The sequence below is a fragment of the Notamacropus eugenii genome, chromosome 5 (genome assembly GCF_028372415.1).
Source record: "Notamacropus eugenii isolate mMacEug1 chromosome 5, mMacEug1.pri_v2, whole genome shotgun sequence".
Lineage (NCBI taxonomy): Eukaryota > Metazoa > Chordata > Mammalia > Diprotodontia > Macropodidae > Notamacropus > Notamacropus eugenii.
Genome location: NC_092876.1, coordinates 458,180,204 through 458,190,980, shown reverse-complemented (window position 1 = coordinate 458,190,980; position 10,777 = coordinate 458,180,204). Strand labels below are relative to the sequence as shown.

The window sequence follows — 10,777 nt, the reverse complement described above, 5'->3', positions numbered from 1 at the left end:
TCTTCATATCTAGGAAAAAAGAGGGAAATGCTCACAGTCCCCAAGAGTACAGGAGCGGGCAGAGTCTAACCTAAGCACAAAGGACTAACTCAGAAATGGAAGCCAGACATAGGAGTAACAGAAGAAAATGTCTAACCCAAAGAGGAGATACGATGAGGTAAACCTAGAAGAGTAAATGCACTAGTCCAAACAGAGCCTCAGAGAAAAGAATGATTTAGCAAGTTCTATCAAGAGCTTCAAGTTAAAGAAAAAATACTGAACACCAGTAAAAAATCAGAGTTCAAGTACCAAAGAGTCAGTCAGGATCAGCCTCCACATAGGAAAGGAAAGATTGACTATGAGACAACAAAAGAAAAATAACAAAGGTTCATAAGAAGAATAACCTGTCTGGCAAAACTATTCCCACAGGAGTAAAAGGGAATTTTTAATGAAATAAAGGACTTAAAAGCATTTCTGGTATTAAAATAAAAAGTCAGAACTGGGTAAAACTTTGGAAATTCAAGAGTTAAGTGATAGAGAAAGAAAAGTCAATACATCCGATCTTTGGAGGACACTGAGCAATAATGAATTTTTTTACGTTATAAGTGAGGGAGAAGAAGTAGGCATTCCTTTAGAACCCTTGGTGTCTACAAGGTTCACAAAGAAAATTCAGTAAGACAGACAATGGGACTGGGGTGGTTTTGTTCTATTTTGGTGGCTTTAGGAGAAGAAATGAGAGAGAACAGTGAGCATGCTGTGGAGGAAAGAAGAAATAAGGGGGAGGGAATTTACATAACAGGAATACATGAGATGAAGCGTATGCAAATATGGAAGAATGGGTAGGGTAGGGGAAACAGTCATCCCATGAACTTTACTTTCACCCGAACTGAACAAAGGCTGAACACACACACACACACACACACACACACACACACACACACACACACACACACACACAGAATCTAGTGTAGAAACATAGAAAACTCAAAAGAGATATAGATCATGATAGGCTCAGTATAAAAGCAGTCATGGGCAAAATGAACCACACAGGAGTATGGAACATGAAGGGGAATTTAATAAGAAGATTCTTAATTCACTAGAGTCACACAAACTCCTACTTAATCGTCTTCTTTGTAAAGTGGGGGGTAGCAAAAGAGAAAAGTACATGGACAAGACAAAGAGAAATACACAATTAATAGCTATAACGGTGAATGTGAACAAGATGGATTACAAAGCAGAATCCAGTAATATGTCATACACAAGAAACACATTTGCAACACAGAGATTCTCATGCAGTTGGAAAGGTCTAGAGCAAAATCCATTATTTCTTTTTTTTAAATCTTTTTAAAATTCGATTTTATTTTATTTTCAGTTCCAAATTCGCTCCCTCATCCTAGCAATCCCTGATCTAAACTATACTACAAAGCCATCATCATCAAAAACCACTGAGTACTGAGTAAGAAACAGAGAAGCTGATACTGGAACAGAAGAGGCACACAGCAGATAGAGGCAAATGAAACCAACAACCCAGTATGTGATAAACTCTAAGATTTCAGTTATTAGAACAATTAGGACGATTGTACATGTTCTTAGCACCAAATTGTTTTGATGATTACAGATTTGAGATCAGGCACTGCTAGTCCCTTGTGTCCCTTATTTCCCACTTTTTTCCCCATTAATTCCCTTGATATCCTTGACCTTTTGTTTCTACAGATAAATTTTATTATTATTTTATCTGGCTCTATTAAATAATCCTCTGGTAGTCTGTTGTGGCACTAAATAAGTAAATTAATTTAGAGAGTACTGTAATTTTCATTAACTTGGCCTACCACGAAAAATTAATATTTCTTCAATAACTTAGATCTGTATTTGTGTACAGATTACTTTATAATTACGATCATACAGTTCCTGTGTGTTTCTTGGCAGGTAAATCTCAAGTATTTTAAACTATCTTCAGTTATTTTAAATAGAATTTCTTTCTATCTTTTTCCTCTGCGTTTGGTTAGTAATATACCAAGATGCTGATGGTTTGTGGGGTTTTATTTTCTATCCTGGAACTTTTCTGGGGTTTTTGGATATTTTAGGGAGTTTTTAGTTAACTTTCTAGGGTTCCCATGTCTATTCCTTCAATTTCTTTTTAGTGTCTTGTTGCCAATTGTTCAGGTTTTAATAGGTCAGAGAGAGTGTGAATACAAATTATTTCTATTCTGGCCAGAAACTGAGGGTCTTCACCTCCCAGATTGCTTTTTTGAAGGCAAACTAGGCCATCTTTTGCCTTCATTCTTACCTAGATTTTAATTACTGAATGGATGTTGCCTCAGACAAACTGAGACCTGGGAAGATCTCCCACTGAATCCAGGGCCATCGCCATTGTCCTGACAGTGTTTTGCCACTAGACTCCGATGATTCTGAAGGAGAGAGTGAGGCTGATGACTTTGCACAGCCCTGCCTCACTTAAATCCAATTCATCTGAAACTCAAGACATCACTCTCCTGATGTCACTGTTCCTCTTTTAGAACAAAGGCTGGACAACAAGAAGTGTCTCATTGCCACAGGTAGCATTGTATCACAACATTGAATAATAATGACAATAATGGAATCCTTGCTTTCCCCCTAATACTTTTTTATAAAGTCCTCTAGCTTACCTATTACACGTAATTCTTGCTCTTAGTTTTAGATGTTGTTTTTCAGTCTGACTCTTTGTGACCCTATTTGGAATTTTCTTGGCAAAGATACTGGAGTTTGCCATTTCCTTCTGCAGTACATTTTACAGATGATGAAATTCAAGCAAATAGGTTAAGTGACTTGCCCAGGGTCACACAGCTAGTAACCATCTGAGGCTGAATTTGAACTCAGGATGAGTCTTCCTAGCTCCAGGCCCAGTATTCTTACCTACTTCACCACCTACTAATCCTTCTAAGGAAAGCACCATTTATTCCTGTGCTATTTAATGTTTTTAACAAGAATGACTGTTGTATTTGGTCAAAAGCTTCTACATGCTTTTGATACAAACATGCTTTTTGTTGTTTCTGTTGCTACTGTGGTCAATTATGTTTATAGTTTTCCTAATATTGAAGCAGTTCTATATCCAGTCTGCTCAGAGTGTAGGATCTTTGCAGTATGTTGCTGTAGTCAGCCTAATCTCCCAGGAGGACCCCTAGAAACCTGACGAGTAGAGGTAGCCTTCCTCAGCTGGGAAGAGCGAAAACAAAGCTTGTCCTGCACTGACACGTCAGCCCCATTAGAAAGTAGGAACTGTGAGAGTGGAGATTATTTTGTCACCTTTCTTTGAACTTAGCACAGTGCTTGTCACCTATTAAGAACTTAATAAACATGTGTTCACTGACAGGACAATGCCAGTGTAGCTTAAATATAAAATGGCTAATTAGGCAGCCAGGTAGAGCAGTGCTGGACTTTGAGTCAGAAAGAGCAGAACTCAAACCCTAGCTACGTGACCCTGGGCAAGTCACTTAAGTGCTCTCAGCCTCAGTTTCCTCATCTGTAAAACAGACAATTACAGCACATAACTTATAGAGCTGTTGTGAGGATCAAATGACACAACGATGTAAAGAGCTTTGAAGACCTTAAAAAAGCATTCTTTAAGTGCTAGCTAATATTATTGTTATCAGCCATAATACTAACTAGCAGCAGCCTTGCAAGCATGGTCTACGGAGGCCTATGAAGGAATAAATTAAGTTACTGAATAATTGTCTGTAATGTGCACTGCTATCACTGTGATCTCCGTGGCTATCACTGTTTCTGAGTGGAAATAAAAGGAATGGGGGGATTCTGGAGGTACCCTAGACTAGAACCAAAGGTGAATTTGCTCCTTAAGAATCTGAGATGGGAGAAAATGAAGCACTGGGGAGCTTAATATTTTTTTCTTTGGTTTGTATTTCCAGTGCTTAGCACAACGTCTAGCACATAATAGGTGCTTAACAAATGCTCGTTGACTGACTATTGAGAAGTCAGGCAACCCTAGAATAAATCATACTGATAGGTAAAGGACAGGAAAGGCAAATTACCCTCAAATGAATGGTACTCACCTAGCAAGTGTCCCAGAAGTATAAAAAGGGAGGCTTCAGTGGACAGATCCAGAAATGAACATATAAAAACAAAAAGCATTAATAAAACTATTAATTGAATAAACAAAATTTGTCAAAAATAGGAGACATGATATCCCCATTTGTCCGTCAGATGGTGCCAGAAATCCTTAGGAGTTTGTAACTGGCTGCTGAAGAAGGCAAATTGTACAGAGTATATAAAACTAGAATGAATCAGAGTAAGGAAGCAATCTCATTTGCAAATGAGCAGGATTAAAATCTTCTCATCCAAGAGAAGTCTAGAACACCTGGGGAGGCTATAAGGATGTGCCTTGGTATTTCACAATCTATTGTCATAAAGTTTTCCCTAATACCTTATAAATCTCTCCTGTTGAAATGTAAGCTGATTTTCTTTTGTTCAAAATTCAACGGAACTAAGGAACCTCACCTTCCACATATTTTCATATGCTTTTCATATTTTGAATTGTTGTTCAAAATACTCCAGTATTATTTCTCTAGAAAAAGTAAATAATCATTATAATTCAACAAACATTAAGCATCTATGCTTTCCTCTCTTGTTCCATAATATTGGAGAAAATCATGAAACCATGCCAAGTATGTCCAGGGCAAATTCATGTTAACTCACCCCAACTGGGTCCTCACTATTCCAAAAATGAATGTTATAAATAAATGAGCGAATAAGTAAGTGAATGAACAAATAAATAAATGGATGATGAATTTGGCGGCATTATAGATATCCTCTAAAAAATGACTAGGACCAGTAGTAATATAGAAAGAATAAGGGATGGACTGACCACATGTTGCACTGGCACTCTCAGAATGAAAAATAGTCTAAGGGAAGGCCACTAACATGTTGGCTGAATCCCAATGGGAGTTGTTTAGATAAGATTCACTCACACAGGGTGCCTAGGCATGGGTGGGATGATCTATAGAAGCAATACTCATATTCATGGCTCTTTTTTCTTTTTTCCTGGAGTTGTAATTTCATTGGTATTGAGAGCTCTCAGTAAAGAACTCCCTGCACCAACACAGATCTTCATCTCTGCAACTTATAGTCTTAAGAGAGATGCCTGATGCCCTGAGAAGTGAAATGATTTGCCCAGTCACACAGTCAGTCTGCATTAGAAGCTGGATTAGAACTTAAGTCTTGATGGCAAGGCCGTTTCCATTCATCCATGTTGCTTCCCATTCTGCAGTACAGGGGTAATGTTAACACTGTCAGCTACAAAATGATTGTACAGTAAGAGGACTTAAAACTTGTAACAGAACTTACACATCCAAGTCAATGTTGTTTTTCAAAATAATTACCTTGGGAAAATGCACACCCATGCCAATGAAAACACTGGTCAAGGCAAGGTAATTCCAGAAATTCCTCTCTTAGAATCGCTCTTGGAATCAGTCTGGTGAAAAAAAAGCTACATTACTTAATAGTCCCTGCAGTTTTGGACTAAAACTGATAGACCCCAGCTTGATCACATACTTTATTAGCTTTGGCTCCTAATGACTTCTAATTTTAAAGAAATAATCGAAACCAGGATGCCAGGAAAAATGAACTGCTGTTACTGAGACTATTTGGTAATTATGTTAAAATAAGAGGTTCCAAAAATGCTTTGAGCATGGCAGTGAGTACGGTGAGCCTTCCCTGGGAACAGCACTAATGTGGCTATTATTCATGTTTGTTTCAAAGGTAATGGTCTCATGACTTATATTCTCACCTGACACAGTGTCTGAATCGATCTTTTCCCAAAAGAGTTCCTACTTTAGTAAATAGATTAATTCCTTCATTCAACAGGCAGAAAGACATTTCTAAGCTAACAGTAGACCTGAATTTCAGTTTGGTTTTGCTGCTTACTGGCATGTGATGGCAAGGTTCTTGAACTCTGTAGATTTTAGTTTCTTCCTCTGTCATGTGGCAATACCTTCCTGGCCTCCTGCGCTGTGAAGATTTATTTGCCATTTTCATAGTTTTGTATAAGTAAGAGGTGTTAAATCATGTAAGTGGGGGTATTAACCTAAAAAAATCAATGTTTTACGAAGCGTGACTTGGTAGACAGAGGAAAGAAGAGACCTTCTTGGAGCCTGATTTCGATTTGGTTCTTTAAAGTCAAAAATATAAAGGGATAAGCAGTAGTTAGACACTGAGCATGTGGAGGAAAGGACAGAGCGCAGATGTTCTCGAGGATTAATGAACACCAGATGGCAGCAGAGTAATGTGGAACCAAGGGAACAAGCCAGCATGGTCAGATTCGTCTTTGAAGTCTGGACAGCAAGAATATTGGGGCCTTTAACAGAAGGATGTTCAGTTGGGGAACTTATCAGGGTAGGAAGAGAAATTCAATTTTGAACAGGTTAGAACTGAGGATTTGTCAGAGCCGCCAAGTAGAGATTTCTAAGGGCATCTTGAAATACAAGATTAGAACTCTGGTGAGCTGTGACAACTTTCATTTGGACTGGACAAAGAGATTTGAGAGACATTAACACAGAAATAATTCATGATCCAGGATCAATTTACTAAGGGAAAGAGAATATGAAGAGAAGGTCAATGTTGTCCCTGAAGTCTGAAATATCAAAGCACCAGCGTAAGCAGTACTGTCCTATTTTGTCTCTACCAAAATTCAGACTGATGCATTTCTCTCGATCTTTGTCCTGAAGCATGCTGGACAAGCTAGACTTGAATGCTTTCTGTCACTCTGTCACCTGGACAGCCTGACTCATTTTTTGGTACCTCTAATAAAGTCTATCTTCAATGTCTCATAACTGTGTGTGTGTGTGGAGAGGAAAGGGGAGGGGTGACCCTAGATCCTCATCAGTGATTCTAAGGGGCCCAAGTCTAATTATGTTAATTGTATCACCTGAAACCTTGGCCATTAGGTGATTAAAGTTTTTTTTAAGCCCATGGCAACTCATGAAACCATTTACTAAAGTATGGAAAGGTTGTGACTGTATCACTTGAAATACTGTAGAATTATATATTCTCATACTCAGAAACAAGTATAGTATAGATCAGTAGCATCAAACTCAAATAAAGGATAAAAAGGGCCCAGTACATAAGGATCCCTGGGGGAAGCATATTGACTCGGGAAACGGAACATCTTTATATATATTTCTTTTTATTGAACCACCAACACGTTAAAACTGGATGGGACCTTCATATTAATCTGGTTTGAGCCATATTCAAGAGAGGGGTGCAGCCTATGGGATGCATGTTTGACACCTCTGGTACAGGGGATAGAGTACCAGGCTTGGGAATACAGAACACCTGAGTTCAAACACCAGTTATGGAACCTCAGGGCAAGTCATTTAACTTCTGAGCTTTGGTTTCCTCATCTGGAAAATAGAGGTGAATGCACAAACAGTAGGTAAAGATAATGACAACAGGCACCTACCTCACAGGCTTCTGCAAACTTTCAAGCACTATAAATGTTGAAGAGGATGATGATCATTCTCAGGTCCTTCAAAAATATTCTCAACCACAACATTTATTTTTTAAATTGAATTTTATTTTCAGATCTGTATTCTTTCCTTCTCCCTCCTCTCCAATCCACCCCCAAAAGAGGAAGCAAAAAAAAGAAAACTCCTATTACAAACATGTACAGTCAAACAAAATAAGTTCCTGCATCCACCATTTCCAAAAACAAAGTCTCAAGCGGCATTCTAAATCTATCAGTTTTCTCTCAAGGGACTTCTGGAATTGTGTCAGCCATAACCTTTCAAAGATAGAAGTGATCTCAAAATCATCCTCATAAAGAACCAGAAACGGGGGGTTCAATACTAACAGTGTACTTTTCCCATGACACCCACCACCACCAATTAATTTTGCACTTATGGTCAACATCAGTATTTTTATACTGATCTTTCCCCATAATTGCTATCTAAAACTATCTTCTGAAACAAAATAGAATCTCATTAATTGGGGAATAGCTATACAAGTTATGGCATACGAACATAATGAAATGACTATATTGTGAAGAACTGATCAATCTGATGAATACAGAGAAGCATGGGAAGACATGAAATGATGCAGAGAGAAGCAGGAAGAATTAAGAAAACAAGATATACAGTGACCACAACATAGATGGAATGAACAGAACAACTGAAATGAAATGCTATGAAATTATCATGACCAAGCTTAGCCCCAAAGAAATGAGGAAACCCTTCTGTCCACTTCCTCCTAGAGAGATATGTTGGATTTCACCACACGTAATGTCAGACTTCTTCAATATGTCAGCTATTATTGCTATCCTTTCAACTTCTTCGTTATTCTTTATTATAAGGGGTGGCTCTTTGGAAGAGGATGATGGCGGCACATAGCAGGAAACGTGAGTGTCCAGTTGTTTCAGTTGTGTCCAACTCTTCATGACCTCCTTTGGGATTTTCTTGACAAAGATACTAGAGTGATTTGCCATTTCCTTTTCCAGCTCATTTTACAGATGAGGAAACTAAGGCAAACAGGGTTAAGTGACTTGCCCAGGGTCACACAGCTAGGGTCTGAGATCAGATTTGAACTCAGGGAAATGAATTCTAGTTCTCCCGTGGGAAATGTAAGTTATAAAATATATACATATGTATATATATATCAACAAAATTTTTATTTTTTAAAAAGTCTGATTTTCCTTATCTTATGACGATGTATTTGATTTTTAAAATTTACACTAATCAGATAATCAACTTCACTTATTTTAACTGTGCCTCTGGCTGGCTCTATCCTTAGTGAGAACACATTTTTAGATTAAATAAAATATTCCTTGATGATGTAGGAACAAATGGAACGGATCACAACTGTTTTATCTTTAAAATGAGAAGTTTGGACAGAATAATTGTGAAGATCCCTTCCAGTTCTAAATCCTATGATTTTCTGATCACAGACTGGAAATTTTCTAAGAGGGTTGTATATTTTCTCCACTGAACATGAATTTCCAGTAAGAGATAGTATAAGAGATCTCCCTCAGAAAACATGATTTGAAAAGGAGTTGGACAAGAATATAGAGAAATCAAAGGTTAACAGAGAGCCCATCCAGACTGCTCAAGGAAGGTCTGTAATCCTTATAAAGGATTTCTGGCACATGAACAAGAATAAAGGCAAATGGATGCAATGAGTCTATTATTTAAATGGCACATTTCATTAGTTTTTCCACTTTATCTTAGGGTATTTTTCCCAATCAGTAAAAATCTGCCTTTTCCCCTTCTCTCTTAACAACTGACCTCCCGTAAGGTAGGTTTTCCCATGAGAACCGAGGAAAAACAAAAGACTTGTTACAAACATGTATTGTCAAAGAAAATTAATTTCTACATTGTCCATGCTAAGAAAAAAAAATACATCTAGTTCTGTCCTCTCAGTCCTTCCCCTCTCTCTTCGGGAGGTGGCTTCTATGTTTCACCATTAGTCCTTTGGAATCATGACTGGTCTTTGCACTCAACAGTTACCTGTTTCAAAGTTACTTGTCTTTACCATACTGTTGTCTTTGTAAAAATTGTACTACTTCGCTTCACTCTTCATAAATTCATGTCTTCTCAGATTTCTCTGAAATTATCCCCTTCAACATTTCTCATAACACAGTAGTATTCTGTCACATTTAAATACGGTAACTTGTTCAGTCATTGGCATCCCCTCAGATTTTTCTACTTTGCTACCTCAAAAAAAGAGCTATATTTTTGTACTTTCATATCATCAGGGTTTGTTTTGCTTAATCTAACCTTCTAATTCTCCCTTCTCTTTTCTCCCCTTTCCTTCCATTTTCACTGTTGAATGAAATGTACTTCTGTACGGGGCAGGGGGGGGGGGGGAGGAGAGAGAAGAGTGTATGTGTTTATTCTTTCCTTTTTTGACCAGGTCAGATGAGATTCAAATGTCACTCACTCCTCCCCCACCCCTACCTCTTCTTTGTTTGTAGAGCTGTCTACTTACCTACTTATGTCTGATATATTTCCTTAATTTTTTCCTTGCCACCAACAAATTCCTCTTCCCTTCTCTTTCCTTTCTTCTTTTATGATCATCAAGACATAGCAGAATCAGTCTCAGGCCTTCATCTACTTCCACTATCTCCATGTCCTCTGATGATAATAGGGTTCATATATATTATCTCCCCATATTAGAATGTAAGCACTTTGTCCTTCTTTGTTTTTCATTATTTATTTGTTTACGTTTTTATGATTCCTTTAACTTGTGTTTGAACTTCAAAGTTTCTATACAGCTCTGGTCTTTTCAGCAGAAATGCTTGGAAATTCTCTATTTCATTAAAAATCTATATATATTTTTTGCCCATATGGCTATATATCCAATTTTGCTGGGTCAGAATTCATGGTTATAAGCCTATATATCCTCTGGATTATGGAATATCATATTACAAGAATCCTAAAGCTCTTTTGGTGGCTGCTAAATTATGCGTGGTCCTGACCGTGGTTCCTCACTCACCACTTGCATTCTGTCTGACCACTTGCAGTATTTTTTCTTTGATCTGGATGCTCTATATTTTGACTAGAATTTTCCTGGGAGTTTTCATTTTGGAGTTTCTTTTGAGAGATGAATGATGGATTCCTTATTTCCACTTTGCCCTCTAGTTCTAAGAGAACTGCTATTATTATCAGCTCTGAAATTTCCTTCTTCTGATCACAATCTATTGTCATTTCACCTCTCCTTCTGCCTTGCAATCCCAAAACTTGATCTATATCTATGACCCCTAGACTCTCTACCCCTCAGTTCTTTCCCAGGATCTCTTTAAATATCCCAGGACTTT

The 10,777-nt window shown here is 37.8% G+C and overlaps 1 protein-coding gene across 6 annotated transcripts in view; it reads right to left on the bottom strand.

Moving 5' to 3' along the window:
• Nucleotides 1–10,777, bottom strand: part of BCLAF3 (BCLAF1 and THRAP3 family member 3) — a 203,131-nt gene that overhangs the window by 79,668 nt on the left and 112,686 nt on the right. For 4 of the 6 annotated variants that reach the window (XR_011968266.1, XR_011968265.1, XR_011968263.1 and 1 more), the window contains 2 exons: nucleotides 5,352–5,443; nucleotides 4,026–4,058 (listed from right to left, as the gene is read on the bottom strand). The exons of the other annotated variants lie outside the window; for them this stretch is intronic. The gene's annotated coding sequence lies outside the window, so the exon portion shown is untranslated. The remainder of the gene's footprint in view (nucleotides 1–4,025; nucleotides 4,059–5,351; nucleotides 5,444–10,777) is intronic. 6 annotated transcript variants of the gene reach the window in all.